Raw genomic sequence first — 16186 nt, 5'->3', positions numbered from 1 at the left:
CTCGGCCATCCTGACACGAGGGCTGAGGGCGAGCAGTATTTTTGGAGCTCCACCGAATGGCAGACGATAACTGGAAGCTAGTGCTTCACCGCTCAGCCCAGCCGAAGCACATGCCTCGTTGGCGCAGTTAGGCAGCGCGTCAGTCTCATAATCTGAAGGTCGTGAGTTCGAGCCTCACACGGGGCAGGGTGGTGCCTTTTGGCGCACGAGAGCATTTAGACGATAGAGCGGTTTCCTTTATTCCCTTTCGTGTGATCGTCCATTTCTCCTGGGGCCAAAAAGGCTCTTCGGCTCCCCTGGAGGCCAGACAGCATGACATTCTGAGAAAACGTGTGTCTTTTTCAAGTAGTTTCCCTGAATCTCATTAAATTGCGTGGCGTCCTCTGAAATCGTTGGACGCGCAATGCCCTTGAAATCCAGTGTTTTTGTAGGACTAGTGTGGTATAAACGCAGTCGTGGTATTGCTCTCCTGTTCGTGTAATGCGTGGCCGTGTCGTCGCAGTGCTCTTGTTAAGGTTTAAAATCAACTCGCCAGAGGGTTAAAGACTCCAGCCTGAGCCCACAGCCAAAGGTTAGCCTTGTCAGAAGTGGGATTCGAACCCACGCCTCCAGGGGAGACTGCGACCTGAACGCAGCGCCTTAGACCGCTCGGCCATCCTGACACGAGGGCTGAGGGCGAGCAGTATTTTTGGAGCTCCACCGAATGGCAGACGATAACTGGAAGCTAGTGCTTCACCGCTCAGCCCAGCCGAAGCACATGCCTCGTTGGCGCAGTTAGGCAGCGCGTCAGTCTCATAATCTGAAGGTCGTGAGTTCGAGCCTCACACGGGGCAGGGTGGTGCCTTTTGGCGCACGAGAGCGTTTAGACGATAGAGCGGTTTCCTTTATTCCCTTTCGTGTGATCGTCCATTTCTCCTGGGGCCAAAAAGGCTCTTCGGCTCCCCTGGAGGCCAGACAGCATGACATTCTGAGAAAACGTGTGTCTTTTTCAAGTAGTTTCCCTGAATCTCATTAAATTGCGTGGCGTCCTCTGAAATCGTTGGACGCGCAATGCCCTTGAAATCCAGTGTTTTTGTAGGACTAGTGTGGTATAAACACAGTCGTGGTATTGCTCTCCTGTTCGTGTAATGCGTGGCCGTGTCGTCGCAGTGCTCTTGTTAAGGTTTAAAATCAACTCGCCAGAGGGTTAAAGACTCCAGCCTGAGCCCACAGCCAAAGGTTAGCCTTGTCAGAAGTGGGATTCGAACCCACGCCTCCAGGGGAGACTGCGACCTGAACGCAGCGCCTTAGACCGCTCGGCCATCCTGACACGAGGGCTGAGGGCGAGCAGTATTTTTGGAGCTCCACCGAATGGCAGACGATAACTGGAAGCTAGTGCTTCACCGCTCAGCCCAGCTGAAGCACATGCCTCGTTGGCGCAGTTAGGCAGCGCGTCAGTCTCATAATCTGAAGGTCGTGAGTTCGAGCCTCACACGGGGCAGGGTGGTGCCTTTTGGCGCACGAGAGCGTTTAGACGATAGAGCGGTTTCCTTTATTCCCTTTCGTGTGATCGTCCATTTCTCCTGGGGCCAAAAAGGCTCTTCGGCTCCCCTGGAGGCCAGACAGCATGACATTCTGAGAAAACGTGTGTCTTTTTCAAGTAGTTTCCCTGAATCTCATTAAATTGCGTGGCGTCCTCTGAAATCGTTGGACGCGCAATGCCCTTGAAATCCAGTGTTTTTGTAGGACTAGTGTGGTATAAACGCAGTCGTGGTATTGCTCTCCTGTTCGTGTAATGCGTGGCCGTGTCGTCGCAGTGCTCTTGTTAAGGTTTAAAATCAACTCGCCAGAGGGTTAAAGACTCCAGCCTGAGCCCACAGCCAAAGGTTAGCCTTGTCAGAAGTGGGATTCGAACCCACGCCTCCAGGGGAGACTGCGACCTGAACGCAGCGCCTTAGACCGCTCGGCCATCCTGACACGAGGGCTGAGGGCGAGCAGTATTTTTGGAGCTCCACCGAATGGCAGACGATAACTGGAAGCTAGTGCTTCACCGCTCAGCCCAGCCGAAGCACATGCCTCGTTGGCGCAGTTAGGCAGCGCGTCAGTCTCATAATCTGAAGGTCGTGAGTTCGAGCCTCACACGGGGCAGGGTGGTGCCTTTTGGCGCACGAGAGCATTTAGACGATAGAGCGGTTTCCTTTATTCCCTTTCGTGTGATCGTCCATTTCTCCTGGGGCCAAAAAGGCTCTTCGGCTCCCCTGGAGGCCAGACAGCATGACATTCTGAGAAAACGTGTGTCTTTTTCAAGTAGTTTCCCTGAATCTCATTAAATTGCGTGGCGTCCTCTGAAATCGTTGGATGCGCAATGCCCTTGAAATCCAGTGTTTTTGTAGGACTAGTGTGGTATAAACACAGTCGTGGTATTGCTCTCCTGTTCGTGTAATGCGTGGCCGTGTCGTCGCAGTGCTCTTGTTAAGGTTTAAAATCAACTCGCCAGAGGGTTAAAGACTCCAGCCTGAGCCCACAGCCAAAGGTTAGCCTTGTCAGAAGTGGGATTCGAACCCACGCCTCCAGGGGAGACTGCGACCTGAACGCAGCGCCTTAGACCGCTCGGCCATCCTGACACGAGGGCTGAGGGCGAGCAGTATTTTTGGAGCTCCACCGAATGGCAGACGATAACTGGAAGCTAGTGCTTCACCGCTCAGCCCAGCCAAAGCACATGCCTCGTTGGCGCAGTTAGGCAGCGCGTCAGTCTCATAATCTGAAGGTCGTGAGTTCGAGCCTCACACGGGGCAGGGTGGTGCCTTTTGGCGCACGAGAGCGTTTAGACGATAGAGCGGTTTCCTTTATTCCCTTTCGTGTGATCGTCCATTTCTCCTGGGGCCAAAAAGGCTCTTCGGCTCCCCTGGAGGCCAGACAGCATGACATTCTGAGAAAACGTGTGTCTTTTTCAAGTAGTTTCCCTGAATCTCATTAAATTGCGTGGCGTCCTCTGAAATCGTTGGACGCGCAATGCCCTTGAAATCCAGTGTTTTTGTAGGACTAGTGTGGTATAAACGCAGTCGTGGTATTGCTCTCCTGTTCGTGTAATGCGTGGCCGTGTCGTCGCAGTGCTCTTGTTAAGGTTTAAAATCAACTCGCCAGAGGGTTAAAGACTCCAGCCTGAGCCCACAGCCAAAGGTTAGCCTTGTCAGAAGTGGGATTCGAACCCACGCCTCCAGGGGAGACTGCGACCTGAACGCAGCGCCTTAGACCGCTCGGCCATCCTGACACGAGGGCTGAGGGCGAGCAGTATTTTTGGAGCTCCACCGAATGGCAGACGATAACTGGAAGCTAGTGCTTCACCGCTCAGCCCAGCCGAAGCACATGCCTCGTTGGCGCAGTTAGGCAGCGCGTCAGTCTCATAATCTGAAGGTCGTGAGTTCGAGCCTCACACGGGGCAGGGTGGTGCCTTTTGGCGCACGAGAGCATTTAGACGATAGAGCGGTTTCCTTTATTCCCTTTCGTGTGATCGTCCATTTCTCCTGGGGCCAAAAAGGCTCTTCGGCTCCCCTGGAGGCCAGACAGCATGACATTCTGAGAAAACGTGTGTCTTTTTCAAGTAGTTTCCCTGAATCTCATTAAATTGCGTGGCGTCCTCTGAAATCGTTGGACGCGCAATGCCCTTGAAATCCAGTGTTTTTGTAGGACTAGTGTGGTATAAACGCAGTCGTGGTATTGCTCTCCTGTTCGTGTAATGCGTGGCCGTGTCGTCGCAGTGCTCTTGTTAAGGTTTAAAATCAACTCGCCAGAGGGTTAAAGACTCCAGCCTGAGCCCACAGCCAAAGGTTAGCCTTGTCAGAAGTGGGATTCGAACCCACGCCTCCAGGGGAGACTGCGACCTGAACGCAGCGCCTTAGACCGCTCGGCCATCCTGACACGAGGGCTGAGGGCGAGCAGGATTTTTGGAGCTCCACCGAATGGCAGACGATAACTGGAAGCTAGTGCTTCACCGCTCAGCCCAGCTGAAGCACATGCCTCGTTGGCGCAGTTAGGCAGCGCGTCAGTCTCATAATCTGAAGGTCGTGAGTTCGAGCCTCACACGGGGCAGGGTGGTGCCTTTTGGCGCACGAGAGCATTTAGACGATAGAGCGGTTTCCTTTATTCCCTTTCGTGTGATCGTCCATTTCTCCTGGGGCCAAAAAGGCTCTTCGGCTCCCCTGGAGGCCAGACAGCATGACATTCTGAGAAAACGTGTGTCTTTTTCAAGTAGTTTCCCTGAATCTCATTAAATTGCGTGGCGTCCTCTGAAATCGTTGGACGCGCAATGCCCTTGAAATCCAGTGTTTTTGTAGGACTAGTGTGGTATAAACGCAGTCGTGGTATTGCTCTCCTGTTCGTGTAATGCGTGGCCGTGTCGTCGCAGTGCTCTTGTTAAGGTTTAAAATCAACTCGCCAGAGGGTTAAAGACTCCAGCCTGAGCCCACAGCCAAAGGTTAGCCTTGTCAGAAGTGGGATTCGAACCCACGCCTCCAGGGGAGACTGCGACCTGAACGCAGCGCCTTAGACCGCTCGGCCATCCTGACACGAGGGCTGAGGGCGAGCAGTATTTTTGGAGCTCCACCGAATGGCAGACGATAACTGGAAGCTAGTGCTTCACCGCTCAGCCCAGCCGAAGCACATGCCTCGTTGGCGCAGTTAGGCAGCGCGTCAGTCTCATAATCTGAAGGTCGTGAGTTCGAGCCTCACACGGGGCAGGGTGGTGCCTTTTGGCGCACGAGAGCATTTAGACGATAGAGCGGTTTCCTTTATTCCCTTTCGTGTGATCGTCCATTTCTCCTGGGGCCAAAAAGGCTCTTCGGCTCCCCTGGAGGCCAGACAGCATGACATTCTGAGAAAACGTGTGTCTTTTTCAAGTAGTTTCCCTGAATCTCATTAAATTGCGTGGCGTCCTCTGAAATCGTTGGACGCGCAATGCCCTTGAAATCCAGTGTTTTTGTAGGACTAGTGTGGTATAAACGCAGTCGTGGTATTGCTCTCCTGTTCGTGTAATGCGTGGCCGTGTCGTCGCAGTGCTCTTGTTAAGGTTTAAAATCAACTCGCCAGAGGGTTAAAGACTCCAGCCTGAGCCCACAGCCAAAGGTTAGCCTTGTCAGAAGTGGGATTCGAACCCACGCCTCCAGGGGAGACTGCGACCTGAACGCAGCGCCTTAGACCGCTCGGCCATCCTGACACGAGGGCTGAGGGCGAGCAGTATTTTTGGAGCTCCACCGAATGGCAGACGATAACTGGAAGCTAGTGCTTCACCGCTCAGCCCAGCCGAAGCACATGCCTCGTTGGCGCAGTTAGGCAGCGCGTCAGTCTCATAATCTGAAGGTCGTGAGTTCGAGCCTCACACGGGGCAGGGTGGTGCCTTTTGGCGCACGAGAGCATTTAGACGATAGAGCGGTTTCCTTTATTCCCTTTCGTGTGATCGTCCATTTCTCCTGGGGCCAAAAAGGCTCTTCGGCTCCCCTGGAGGCCAGACAGCATGACATTCTGAGAAAACGTGTGTCTTTTTCAAGTAGTTTCCCTGAATCTCATTAAATTGCGTGGCGTCCTCTGAAATCGTTGGACGCGCAATGCCCTTGAAATCCAGTGTTTTTGTAGGACTAGTGTGGTATAAACGCAGTCGTGGTATTGCTCTCCTGTTCGTGTAATGCGTGGCCGTGTCGTCGCAGTGCTCTTGTTAAGGTTTAAAATCAACTCGCCAGAGGGTTAAAGACTCCAGCCTGAGCCCACAGCCAAAGGTTAGCCTTGTCAGAAGTGGGATTCGAACCCACGCCTCCAGGGGAGACTGCGACCTGAACGCAGCGCCTTAGACCGCTCGGCCATCCTGACACGAGGGCTGAGGGCGAGCAGTATTTTTGGAGCTCCACCGAATGGCAGACGATAACTGGAAGCTAGTGCTTCACCGCTCAGCCCAGCCGAAGCACATGCCTCGTTGGCGCAGTTAGGCAGCGCGTCAGTCTCATAATCTGAAGGTCGTGAGTTCGAGCCTCACACGGGGCAGGGTGGTGCCTTTTGGCGCACGAGAGCATTTAGACGATAGAGCGGTTTCCTTTATTCCCTTTCGTGTGATCGTCCATTTCTCCTGGGGCCAAAAAGGCTCTTCGGCTCCCCTGGAGGCCAGACAGCATGACATTCTGAGAAAACGTGTGTCTTTTTCAAGTAGTTTCCCTGAATCTCATTAAATTGCGTGGCGTCCTCTGAAATCGTTGGACGCGCAATGCCCTTGAAATCCAGTGTTTTTGTAGGACTAGTGTGGTATAAACGCAGTCGTGGTATTGCTCTCCTGTTCGTGTAATGCGTGGCCGTGTCGTCGCAGTGCTCTTGTTAAGGTTTAAAATCAACTCGCCAGAGGGTTAAAGACTCCAGCCTGAGCCCACAGCCAAAGGTTAGCCTTGTCAGAAGTGGGATTCGAACCCACGCCTCCAGGGGAGACTGCGACCTGAACGCAGCGCCTTAGACCGCTCGGCCATCCTGACACGAGGGCTGAGGGCGAGCAGTATTTTTGGAGCTCCACCGAATGGCAGACGATAACTGGAAGCTAGTGCTTCACCGCTCAGCCCAGCCGAAGCACATGCCTCGTTGGCGCAGTTAGGCAGCGCGTCAGTCTCATAATCTGAAGGTCGTGAGTTCGAGCCTCACACGGGGCAGGGTGGTGCCTTTTGGCGCACGAGAGCGTTTAGACGATAGAGCGGTTTCCTTTATTCCCTTTCGTGTGATCGTCCATTTCTCCTGGGGCCAAAAAGGCTCTTCGGCTCCCCTGGAGGCCAGACAGCATGACATTCTGAGAAAACGTGTGTCTTTTTCAAGTAGTTTCCCTGAATCTCATTAAATTGCGTGGCGTCCTCTGAAATCGTTGGACGCGCAATGCCCTTGAAATCCAGTGTTTTTGTAGGACTAGTGTGGTATAAACGCAGTCGTGGTATTGCTCTCCTGTTCGTGTAATGCGTGGCCGTGTCGTCGCAGTGCTCTTGTTAAGTTTTAAAATCAACTCGCCAGAGGGTTAAAGACTCCAGCCTGAGCCCACAGCCAAAGGTTAGCCTTGTCAGAAGTGGGATTCGAACCCACGCCTCCAGGGGAGACTGCGACCTGAACGCAGCGCCTTAGACCGCTCGGCCATCCTGACACGAGGGCTGAGGGCGAGCAGTATTTTTGGAGCTCCACCGAATGGCAGACGATAACTGGAAGCTAGTGCTTCACCGCTCAGCCCAGCCAAAGCACATGCCTCGTTGGCGCAGTTAGGCAGCGCGTCAGTCTCATAATCTGAAGGTCGTGAGTTCGAGCCTCACACGGGGCAGGGTGGTGCCTTTTGGCGCACGAGAGCGTTTAGACGATAGAGCGGTTTCCTTTATTCCCTTTCGTGTGATCGTCCATTTCTCCTGGGGCCAAAAAGGCTCTTCGGCTCCCCTGGAGGCCAGACAGCATGACATTCTGAGAAAACGTGTGTCTTTTTCAAGTAGTTTCCCTGAATCTCATTAAATTGCGTGGCGTCCTCTGAAATCGTTGGACGCGCAATGCCCTTGAAATCCAGTGTTTTTGTAGGACTAGTGTGGTATAAACGCAGTCGTGGTATTGCTCTCCTGTTCGTGTAATGCGTGGCCGTGTCGTCGCAGTGCTCTTGTTAAGGTTTAAAATCAACTCGCCAGAGGGTTAAAGACTCCAGCCTGAGCCCACAGCCAAAGGTTAGCCTTGTCAGAAGTGGGATTCGAACCCACGCCTCCAGGGGAGACTGCGACCTGAACGCAGCGCCTTAGACCGCTCGGCCATCCTGACACGAGGGCTGAGGGCGAGCAGTATTTTTGGAGCTCCACCGAATGGCAGACGATAACTGGAAGCTAGTGCTTCACCGCTCAGCCCAGCCGAAGCACATGCCTCGTTGGCGCAGTTAGGCAGCGCGTCAGTCTCATAATCTGAAGGTCGTGAGTTCGAGCCTCACACGGGGCAGGGTGGTGCCTTTTGGCGCACGAGAGCATTTAGACGATAGAGCGGTTTCCTTTATTCCCTTTCGTGTGATCGTCCATTTCTCCTGGGGCCAAAAAGGCTCTTCGGCTCCCCTGGAGGCCAGACAGCATGACATTCTGAGAAAACGTGTGTCTTTTTCAAGTAGTTTCCCTGAATCTCATTAAATTGCGTGGCGTCCTCTGAAATCGTTGGACGCGCAATGCCCTTGAAATCCAGTGTTTTTGTAGGACTAGTGTGGTATAAACGCAGTCGTGGTATTGCTCTCCTGTTCGTGTAATGCGTGGCCGTGTCGTCGCAGTGCTCTTGTTAAGGTTTAAAATCAACTCGCCAGAGGGTTAAAGACTCCAGCCTGAGCCCACAGCCAAAGGTTAGCCTTGTCAGAAGTGGGATTCGAACCCACGCCTCCAGGGGAGACTGCGACCTGAACGCAGCGCCTTAGACCGCTCGGCCATCCTGACACGAGGGCTGAGGGCGAGCAGTATTTTTGGAGCTCCACCGAATGGCAGACGATAACTGGAAGCTAGTGCTTCACCGCTCAGCCCAGCCGAAGCACATGCCTCGTTGGCGCAGTTAGGCAGCGCGTCAGTCTCATAATCTGAAGGTCGTGAGTTCGAGCCTCACACGGGGCAGGGTGGTGCCTTTTGGCGCACGAGAGCATTTAGACGATAGAGCGGTTTCCTTTATTCCCTTTCGTGTGATCGTCCATTTCTCCTGGGGCCAAAAAGGCTCTTCGGCTCCCCTGGAGGCCAGACAGCATGACATTCTGAGAAAACGTGTGTCTTTTTCAAGTAGTTTCCCTGAATCTCATTAAATTGCGTGGCGTCCTCTGAAATCGTTGGACGCGCAATGCCCTTGAAATCCAGTGTTTTTGTAGGACTAGTGTGGTATAAACGCAGTCGTGGTATTGCTCTCCTGTTCGTGTAATGCGTGGCCGTGTCGTCGCAGTGCTCTTGTTAAGGTTTAAAATCAACTCGCCAGAGGGTTAAAGACTCCAGCCTGAGCCCACAGCCAAAGGTTAGCCTTGTCAGAAGTGGGATTCGAACCCACGCCTCCAGGGGAGACTGCGACCTGAACGCAGCGCCTTAGACCGCTCGGCCATCCTGACACGAGGGCTGAGGGCGAGCAGTATTTTTGGAGCTCCACCGAATGGCAGACGATAACTGGAAGCTAGTGCTTCACCGCTCAGCCCAGCCGAAGCACATGCCTCGTTGGCGCAGTTAGGCAGCGCGTCAGTCTCATAATCTGAAGGTCGTGAGTTCGAGCCTCACACGGGGCAGGGTGGTGCCTTTTGGCGCACGAGAGCATTTAGACGATAGAGCGGTTTCCTTTATTCCCTTTCGTGTGATCGTCCATTTCTCCTGGGGCCAAAAAGGCTCTTCGGCTCCCCTGGAGGCCAGACAGCATGACATTCTGAGAAAACGTGTGTCTTTTTCAAGTAGTTTCCCTGAATCTCATTAAATTGCGTGGCGTCCTCTGAAATCGTTGGACGCGCAATGCCCTTGAAATCCAGTGTTTTTGTAGGACTAGTGTGGTATAAACGCAGTCGTGGTATTGCTCTCCTGTTCGTGTAATGCGTGGCCGTGTCGTCGCAGTGCTCTTGTTAAGGTTTAAAATCAACTCGCCAGAGGGTTAAAGACTCCAGCCTGAGCCCACAGCCAAAGGTTAGCCTTGTCAGAAGTGGGATTCGAACCCACGCCTCCAGGGGAGACTGCGACCTGAACGCAGCGCCTTAGACCGCTCGGCCATCCTGACACGAGGGCTGAGGGCGAGCAGTATTTTTGGAGCTCCACCGAATGGCAGACGATAACTGGAAGCTAGTGCTTCACTGCTCAGCCCAGCCGAAGCACATGCCTCGTTGGCGCAGTTAGGCAGCGCGTCAGTCTCATAATCTGAAGGTCGTGAGTTCGAGCCTCACACGGGGCAGGGTGGTGCCTTTTGGCGCACGAGAGCGTTTAGACGATAGAGCGGTTTCCTTTATTCCCTTTCGTGTGATCGTCCATTTCTCCTGGGGCCAAAAAGGCTCTTCGGCTCCCCTGGAGGCCAGACAGCATGACATTCTGAGAAAACGTGTGTCTTTTTCAAGTAGTTTCCCTGAATCTCATTAAATTGCGTGGCGTCCTCTGAAATCGTTGGACGCGCAATGCCCTTGAAATCCAGTGTTTTTGTAGGACTAGTGTGGTATAAACGCAGTCGTGGTATTGCTCTCCTGTTCGTGTAATGCGTGGCCGTGTCGTCGCAGTGCTCTTGTTAAGTTTTAAAATCAACTCGCCAGAGGGTTAAAGACTCCAGCCTGAGCCCACAGCCAAAGGTTAGCCTTGTCAGAAGTGGGATTCGAACCCACGCCTCCAGGGGAGACTGCGACCTGAACGCAGCGCCTTAGACCGCTCGGCCATCCTGACACGAGGGCTGAGGGCGAGCAGTATTTTTGGAGCTCCACCGAATGGCAGACGATAACTGGAAGCTAGTGCTTCACCGCTCAGCCCAGCCAAAGCACATGCCTCGTTGGCGCAGTTAGGCAGCGCGTCAGTCTCATAATCTGAAGGTCGTGAGTTCGAGCCTCACACGGGGCAGGGTGGTGCCTTTTGGCGCACGAGAGCGTTTAGACGATAGAGCGGTTTCCTTTATTCCCTTTCGTGTGATCGTCCATTTCTCCTGGGGCCAAAAAGGCTCTTCGGCTCCCCTGGAGGCCAGACAGCATGACATTCTGAGAAAACGTGTGTCTTTTTCAAGTAGTTTCCCTGAATCTCATTAAATTGCGTGGCGTCCTCTGAAATCGTTGGACGCGCAATGCCCTTGAAATCCAGTGTTTTTGTAGGACTAGTGTGGTATAAACACAGTCGTGGTATTGCTCTCCTGTTCGTGTAATGCGTGGCCGTGTCGTCGCAGTGCTCTTGTTAAGGTTTAAAATCAACTCGCCAGAGGGTTAAAGACTCCAGCCTGAGCCCACAGCCAAAGGTTAGCCTTGTCAGAAGTGGGATTCGAACCCACGCCTCCAGGGGAGACTGCGACCTGAACGCAGCGCCTTAGACCGCTCGGCCATCCTGACACGAGGGCTGAGGGCGAGCAGTATTTTTGGAGCTCCACCGAATGGCAGACGATAACTGGAAGCTAGTGCTTCACCGCTCAGCCCAGCCGAAGCACATGCCTCGTTGGCGCAGTTAGGCAGCGCGTCAGTCTCATAATCTGAAGGTCGTGAGTTCGAGCCTCACACGGGGCAGGGTGGTGCCTTTTGGCGCACGAGAGCATTTAGACGATAGAGCGGTTTCCTTTATTCCCTTTCGTGTGATCGTCCATTTCTCCTGGGGCCAAAAAGGCTCTTCGGCTCCCCTGGAGGCCAGACAGCATGACATTCTGAGAAAACGTGTGTCTTTTTCAAGTAGTTTCCCTGAATCTCATTAAATTGCGTGGCGTCCTCTGAAATCGTTGGACGCGCAATGCCCTTGAAATCCAGTGTTTTTGTAGGACTAGTGTGGTATAAACACAGTCGTGGTATTGCTCTCCTGTTCGTGTAATGCGTGGCCGTGTCGTCGCAGTGCTCTTGTTAAGGTTTAAAATCAACTCGCCAGAGGGTTAAAGACTCCAGCCTGAGCCCACAGCCAAAGGTTAGCCTTGTCAGAAGTGGGATTCGAACCCACGCCTCCAGGGGAGACTGCGACCTGAACGCAGCGCCTTAGACCGCTCGGCCATCCTGACACGAGGGCTGAGGGCGAGCAGTATTTTTGGAGCTCCAACGAATGGCAGACGATAACTGGAAGCTAGTGCTTCACCGCTCAGCCCAGCCGAAGCACATGCCTCGTTGGCGCAGTTAGGCAGCGCGTCAGTCTCATAATCTGAAGGTCGTGAGTTCGAGCCTCACACGGGGCAGGGTGGTGCCTTTTGGCGCACGAGAGCATTTAGACGATAGAGCGGTTTCCTTTATTCCCTTTCGTGTGATCGTCCATTTCTCCTGGGGCCAAAAAGGCTCTTCGGCTCCCCTGGAGGCCAGACAGCATGACATTCTGAGAAAACGTGTGTCTTTTTCAAGTAGTTTCCCTGAATCTCATTAAATTGCGTGGCGTCCTCTGAAATCGTTGGACGCGCAATGCCCTTGAAATCCAGTGTTTTTGTAGGACTAGTGTGGTATAAACGCAGTCGTGGTATTGCTCTCCTGTTCGTGTAATGCGTGGCCGTGTCGTCGCAGTGCTCTTGTTAAGGTTTAAAATCAACTCGCCAGAGGGTTAAAGACTCCAGCCTGAGCCCACAGCCAAAGGTTAGCCTTGTCAGAAGTGGGATTCGAACCCACGCCTCCAGGGGAGACTGCGACCTGAACGCAGCGCCTTCGTCGTCGACCGCTCGGCCATCCTGACACGAGGGCTGAGGGCGAGCAGTATTTTTGGAGCTCCAACGAATGGCAGACGATAACTGGAAGCTAGTGCTTCACCGCTCAGCCCAGCCGAAGCACATGCCTCGTTGGCGCAGTTAGGCAGCGCGTCAGTCTCATAATCTGAAGGTCGTGAGTTCGAGCCTCACACGGGGCAGAGTGGTGCCTTTTGGCGCACGAGAGCGTTTAGACGATAGAGCGGTTTCCTTTATTCCCTTTCGTGTGATCGTCCATTTCTCCTGGGGCCAAAAAGGCTCTTCGGCTCCCCTGGAGGCCAGACAGCATGACATTCTGAGAAAACGTGTGTCTTTTTCAAGTAGTTTCCCTGAATCTCATTAAATTGCGTGGCGTCCTCTGAAATCGTTGGACGCGCAATGCCCTTGAAATCCAGTGTTTTTGTAGGACTAGTGTGGTATAAACGCAGTCGTGGTATTGCTCTCCTGTTCGTGTAATGCGTGGCCGTGTCGTCGCAGTGCTCTTGTTAAGGTTTAAAATCAACTCGCCAGAGGGTTAAAGACTCCAGCCTGAGCCCACAGCCAAAGGTTAGCCTTGTCAGAAGTGGGATTCGAACCCACGCCTCCAGGGGAGACTGCGACCTGAACGCAGCGCCTTAGACCGCTCGGCCATCCTGACACGAGGGCTGAGGGCGAGCAGTATTTTTGGAGCTCCACCGAATGGCAGACGATAACTGGAAGCTAGTGCTTCACCGCTCAGCCCAGCCAAAGCACATGCCTCGTTGGCGCAGTTAGGCAGCGCGTCAGTCTCATAATCTGAAGGTCGTGAGTTCGAGCCTCACACGGGGCAGGGTGGTGCCTTTTGGCGCACGAGAGCGTTTAGACGATAGAGCGGTTTCCTTTATTCCCTTTCGTGTGATCGTCCATTTCTCCTGGGGCCAAAAAGGCTCTTCGGCTCCCCTGGAGGCCAGACAGCATGACATTCTGAGAAAACGTGTGTCTTTTTCAAGTAGTTTCCCTGAATCTCATTAAATTGCGTGGCGTCCTCTGAAATCGTTGGACGCGCAATGCCCTTGAAATCCAGTGTTTTTGTAGGACTAGTGTGGTATAAACACAGTCGTGGTATTGCTCTCCTGTTCGTGTAATGCGTGGCCGTGTCGTCGCAGTGCTCTTGTTAAGTTTTAAAATCAACTCGCCAGAGGGTTAAAGACTCCAGCCTGAGCCCACAGCCAAAGGTTAGCCTTGTCAGAAGTGGGATTCGAACCCACGCCTCCAGGGGAGACTGCGACCTGAACGCAGCGCCTTAGACCGCTCGGCCATCCTGACACGAGGGCTGAGGGCGAGCAGTATTTTTGGAGCTCCACCGAATGGCAGACGATAACTGGAAGCTAGTGCTTCACCGCTCAGCCCAGCCAAAGCACATGCCTCGTTGGCGCAGTTAGGCAGCGCGTCAGTCTCATAATCTGAAGGTCGTGAGTTCGAGCCTCACACGGGGCAGGGTGGTGCCTTTTGGCGCACGAGAGCGTTTAGACGATAGAGCGGTTTCCTTTATTCCCTTTCGTGTGATCGTCCATTTCTCCTGGGGCCAAAAAGGCTCTTCGGCTCCCCTGGAGGCCAGACAGCATGACATTCTGAGAAAACGTGTGTCTTTTTCAAGTAGTTTCCCTGAATCTCATTAAATTGCGTGGCGTCCTCTGAAATCGTTGGACGCGCAATGCCCTTGAAATCCAGTGTTTTTGTAGGACTAGTGTGGTATAAACGCAGTCGTGGTATTGCTCTCCTGTTCGTGTAATGCGTGGCCGTGTCGTCGCAGTGCTCTTGTTAAGGTTTAAAATCAACTCGCCAGAGGGTTAAAGACTCCAGCCTGAGCCCACAGCCAAAGGTTAGCCTTGTCAGAAGTGGGATTCGAACCCACGCCTCCAGGGGAGACTGCGACCTGAACGCAGCGCCTTAGACCGCTCGGCCATCCTGACACGAGGGCTGAGGGCGAGCAGTATTTTTGGAGCTCCACCGAATGGCAGACGATAACTGGAAGCTAGTGCTTCACCGCTCAGCCCAGCTGAAGCACATGCCTCGTTGGCGCAGTTAGGCAGCGCGTCAGTCTCATAATCTGAAGGTCGTGAGTTCGAGCCTCACACGGGGCAGGGTGGTGCCTTTTGGCGCACGAGAGCATTTAGACGATAGAGCGGTTTCCTTTATTCCCTTTCGTGTGATCGTCCATTTCTCCTGGGGCCAAAAAGGCTCTTCGGCTCCCCTGGAGGCCAGACAGCATGACATTCTGAGAAAACGTGTGTCTTTTTCAAGTAGTTTCCCTGAATCTCATTAAATTGCGTGGCGTCCTCTGAAATCGTTGGACGCGCAATGCCCTTGAAATCCAGTGTTTTTGTAGGACTAGTGTGGTATAAACGCAGTCGTGGTATTGCTCTCCTGTTCGTGTAATGCGTGGCCGTGTCGTCGCAGTGCTCTTGTTAAGGTTTAAAATCAACTCGCCAGAGGGTTAAAGACTCCAGCCTGAGCCCACAGCCAAAGGTTAGCCTTGTCAGAAGTGGGATTCGAACCCACGCCTCCAGGGGAGACTGCGACCTGAACGCAGCGCCTTAGACCGCTCGGCCATCCTGACACGAGGGCTGAGGGCGAGCAGTATTTTTGGAGCTCCACCGAATGGCAGACGATAACTGGAAGCTAGTGCTTCACCGCTCAGCCCAGCCGAAGCACATGCCTCGTTGGCGCAGTTAGGCAGCGCGTCAGTCTCATAATCTGAAGGTCGTGAGTTCGAGCCTCACACGGGGCAGGGTGGTGCCTTTTGGCGCACGAGAGCGTTTAGACGATAGAGCGGTTTCCTTTATTCCCTTTCGTGTGATCGTCCATTTCTCCTGGGGCCAAAAAGGCTCTTCGGCTCCCCTGGAGGCCAGACAGCATGACATTCTGAGAAAACGTGTGTCTTTTTCAAGTAGTTTCCCTGAATCTCATTAAATTGCGTGGCGTCCTCTGAAATCGTTGGACGCGCAATGCCCTTGAAATCCAGTGTTTTTGTAGGACTAGTGTGGTATAAACGCAGTCGTGGTATTGCTCTCCTGTTCGTGTAATGCGTGGCCGTGTCGTCGCAGTGCTCTTGTTAAGGTTTAAAATCAACTCGCCAGAGGGTTAAAGACTCCAGCCTGAGCCCACAGCCAAAGGTTAGCCTTGTCAGAAGTGGGATTCGAACCCACGCCTCCAGGGGAGACTGCGACCTGAACGCAGCGCCTTAGACCGCTCGGCCATCCTGACACGAGGGCTGAGGGCGAGCAGTATTTTTGGAGCTCCACCGAATGGCAGACGATAACTGGAAGCTAGTGCTTCACCGCTCAGCCCAGCCGAAGCACATGCCTCGTTGGCGCAGTTAGGCAGCGCGTCAGTCTCATAATCTGAAGGTCGTGAGTTCGAGCCTCACACGGGGCAGGGTGGTGCCTTTTGGCGCACGAGAGCGTTTAGACGATAGAGCGGTTTCCTTTATTCCCTTTCGTGTGATCGTCCATTTCTCCTGGGGCCAAAAAGGCTCTTCGGCTCCCCTGGAGGCCAGACAGCATGACATTCTGAGAAAACGTGTGTCTTTTTCAAGTAGTTTCCCTGAATCTCATTAAATTGCGTGGCGTCCTCTGAAATCGTTGGACGCGCAATGCCCTTGAAATCCAGTGTTTTTGTAGGACTAGTGTGGTATAAACGCAGTCGTGGTATTGCTCTCCTGTTCGTGTAATGCGTGGCCGTGTCGTCGCAGTGCTCTTGTTAAGGTTTAAAATCAACTCGCCAGAGGGTTAAAGACTCCAGCCTGAGCCCACAGCCAAAGGTTAGCCTTGTCAGAAGTGGGATTCGAACCCACGCCTCCAGGGGAGACTGCGACCTGAACGCAGCGCCTTAGACCGCTCGG

The 16186-nt window shown here is 53.4% G+C and overlaps 25 non-coding genes across 25 annotated transcripts; all 25 read left to right on the top strand.

The window, feature by feature from the left end:
- The first annotated feature begins 112 nt into the window (after positions 1–112).
- trnam-cau (transfer RNA methionine (anticodon CAU)) lies at positions 113–186 on the top strand. Its single transcript has one exon. It is a non-coding gene; the product is annotated as a tRNA-Met (tRNA).
- Positions 187–759: 573 nt separating this feature from the next.
- On the top strand, positions 760–833 carry trnam-cau (transfer RNA methionine (anticodon CAU)). Its single transcript has one exon. It is a non-coding gene; the product is annotated as a tRNA-Met (tRNA).
- A 573-nt stretch (positions 834–1406) lies between these two features.
- On the top strand, positions 1407–1480 carry trnam-cau (transfer RNA methionine (anticodon CAU)). Its single transcript has one exon. It is a non-coding gene; the product is annotated as a tRNA-Met (tRNA).
- A 573-nt stretch (positions 1481–2053) lies between these two features.
- Positions 2054–2127, top strand: trnam-cau (transfer RNA methionine (anticodon CAU)). Its single transcript has one exon. It is a non-coding gene; the product is annotated as a tRNA-Met (tRNA).
- A 573-nt stretch (positions 2128–2700) lies between these two features.
- trnam-cau (transfer RNA methionine (anticodon CAU)) lies at positions 2701–2774 on the top strand. The gene has a single exon. It is a non-coding gene; the product is annotated as a tRNA-Met (tRNA).
- A 573-nt stretch (positions 2775–3347) lies between these two features.
- On the top strand, positions 3348–3421 carry trnam-cau (transfer RNA methionine (anticodon CAU)). Its single transcript has one exon. It is a non-coding gene; the product is annotated as a tRNA-Met (tRNA).
- Positions 3422–3994: 573 nt separating this feature from the next.
- Positions 3995–4068, top strand: trnam-cau (transfer RNA methionine (anticodon CAU)). The gene has a single exon. It is a non-coding gene; the product is annotated as a tRNA-Met (tRNA).
- A 573-nt stretch (positions 4069–4641) lies between these two features.
- trnam-cau (transfer RNA methionine (anticodon CAU)) lies at positions 4642–4715 on the top strand. The gene has a single exon. It is a non-coding gene; the product is annotated as a tRNA-Met (tRNA).
- Positions 4716–5288: 573 nt separating this feature from the next.
- On the top strand, positions 5289–5362 carry trnam-cau (transfer RNA methionine (anticodon CAU)). Its single transcript has one exon. It is a non-coding gene; the product is annotated as a tRNA-Met (tRNA).
- A 573-nt stretch (positions 5363–5935) lies between these two features.
- Positions 5936–6009, top strand: trnam-cau (transfer RNA methionine (anticodon CAU)). Its single transcript has one exon. It is a non-coding gene; the product is annotated as a tRNA-Met (tRNA).
- A 573-nt stretch (positions 6010–6582) lies between these two features.
- Positions 6583–6656, top strand: trnam-cau (transfer RNA methionine (anticodon CAU)). The gene has a single exon. It is a non-coding gene; the product is annotated as a tRNA-Met (tRNA).
- Positions 6657–7229: 573 nt separating this feature from the next.
- trnam-cau (transfer RNA methionine (anticodon CAU)) lies at positions 7230–7303 on the top strand. Its single transcript has one exon. It is a non-coding gene; the product is annotated as a tRNA-Met (tRNA).
- A 573-nt stretch (positions 7304–7876) lies between these two features.
- trnam-cau (transfer RNA methionine (anticodon CAU)) lies at positions 7877–7950 on the top strand. The gene has a single exon. It is a non-coding gene; the product is annotated as a tRNA-Met (tRNA).
- A 573-nt stretch (positions 7951–8523) lies between these two features.
- Positions 8524–8597, top strand: trnam-cau (transfer RNA methionine (anticodon CAU)). Its single transcript has one exon. It is a non-coding gene; the product is annotated as a tRNA-Met (tRNA).
- A 573-nt stretch (positions 8598–9170) lies between these two features.
- trnam-cau (transfer RNA methionine (anticodon CAU)) lies at positions 9171–9244 on the top strand. Its single transcript has one exon. It is a non-coding gene; the product is annotated as a tRNA-Met (tRNA).
- A 573-nt stretch (positions 9245–9817) lies between these two features.
- On the top strand, positions 9818–9891 carry trnam-cau (transfer RNA methionine (anticodon CAU)). The gene has a single exon. It is a non-coding gene; the product is annotated as a tRNA-Met (tRNA).
- A 573-nt stretch (positions 9892–10464) lies between these two features.
- On the top strand, positions 10465–10538 carry trnam-cau (transfer RNA methionine (anticodon CAU)). The gene has a single exon. It is a non-coding gene; the product is annotated as a tRNA-Met (tRNA).
- Positions 10539–11111: 573 nt separating this feature from the next.
- Positions 11112–11185, top strand: trnam-cau (transfer RNA methionine (anticodon CAU)). The gene has a single exon. It is a non-coding gene; the product is annotated as a tRNA-Met (tRNA).
- A 573-nt stretch (positions 11186–11758) lies between these two features.
- On the top strand, positions 11759–11832 carry trnam-cau (transfer RNA methionine (anticodon CAU)). The gene has a single exon. It is a non-coding gene; the product is annotated as a tRNA-Met (tRNA).
- A 579-nt stretch (positions 11833–12411) lies between these two features.
- Positions 12412–12485, top strand: trnam-cau (transfer RNA methionine (anticodon CAU)). The gene has a single exon. It is a non-coding gene; the product is annotated as a tRNA-Met (tRNA).
- A 573-nt stretch (positions 12486–13058) lies between these two features.
- trnam-cau (transfer RNA methionine (anticodon CAU)) lies at positions 13059–13132 on the top strand. Its single transcript has one exon. It is a non-coding gene; the product is annotated as a tRNA-Met (tRNA).
- A 573-nt stretch (positions 13133–13705) lies between these two features.
- Positions 13706–13779, top strand: trnam-cau (transfer RNA methionine (anticodon CAU)). Its single transcript has one exon. It is a non-coding gene; the product is annotated as a tRNA-Met (tRNA).
- A 573-nt stretch (positions 13780–14352) lies between these two features.
- On the top strand, positions 14353–14426 carry trnam-cau (transfer RNA methionine (anticodon CAU)). Its single transcript has one exon. It is a non-coding gene; the product is annotated as a tRNA-Met (tRNA).
- Positions 14427–14999: 573 nt separating this feature from the next.
- On the top strand, positions 15000–15073 carry trnam-cau (transfer RNA methionine (anticodon CAU)). The gene has a single exon. It is a non-coding gene; the product is annotated as a tRNA-Met (tRNA).
- Positions 15074–15646: 573 nt separating this feature from the next.
- Positions 15647–15720, top strand: trnam-cau (transfer RNA methionine (anticodon CAU)). Its single transcript has one exon. It is a non-coding gene; the product is annotated as a tRNA-Met (tRNA).
- The last annotated feature ends 466 nt before the right edge of the window (positions 15721–16186 follow it).

Source organism: Chanodichthys erythropterus, chromosome 8 (genome assembly GCF_024489055.1).
Source record: "Chanodichthys erythropterus isolate Z2021 chromosome 8, ASM2448905v1, whole genome shotgun sequence".
In the NCBI taxonomy this organism is placed as follows: Eukaryota; Metazoa; Chordata; class Actinopteri; order Cypriniformes; family Xenocyprididae; genus Chanodichthys; species Chanodichthys erythropterus.
Note: the sequence above shows the minus strand (reverse complement) of the source record. Positions and strands in the feature narration are given on the sequence as shown.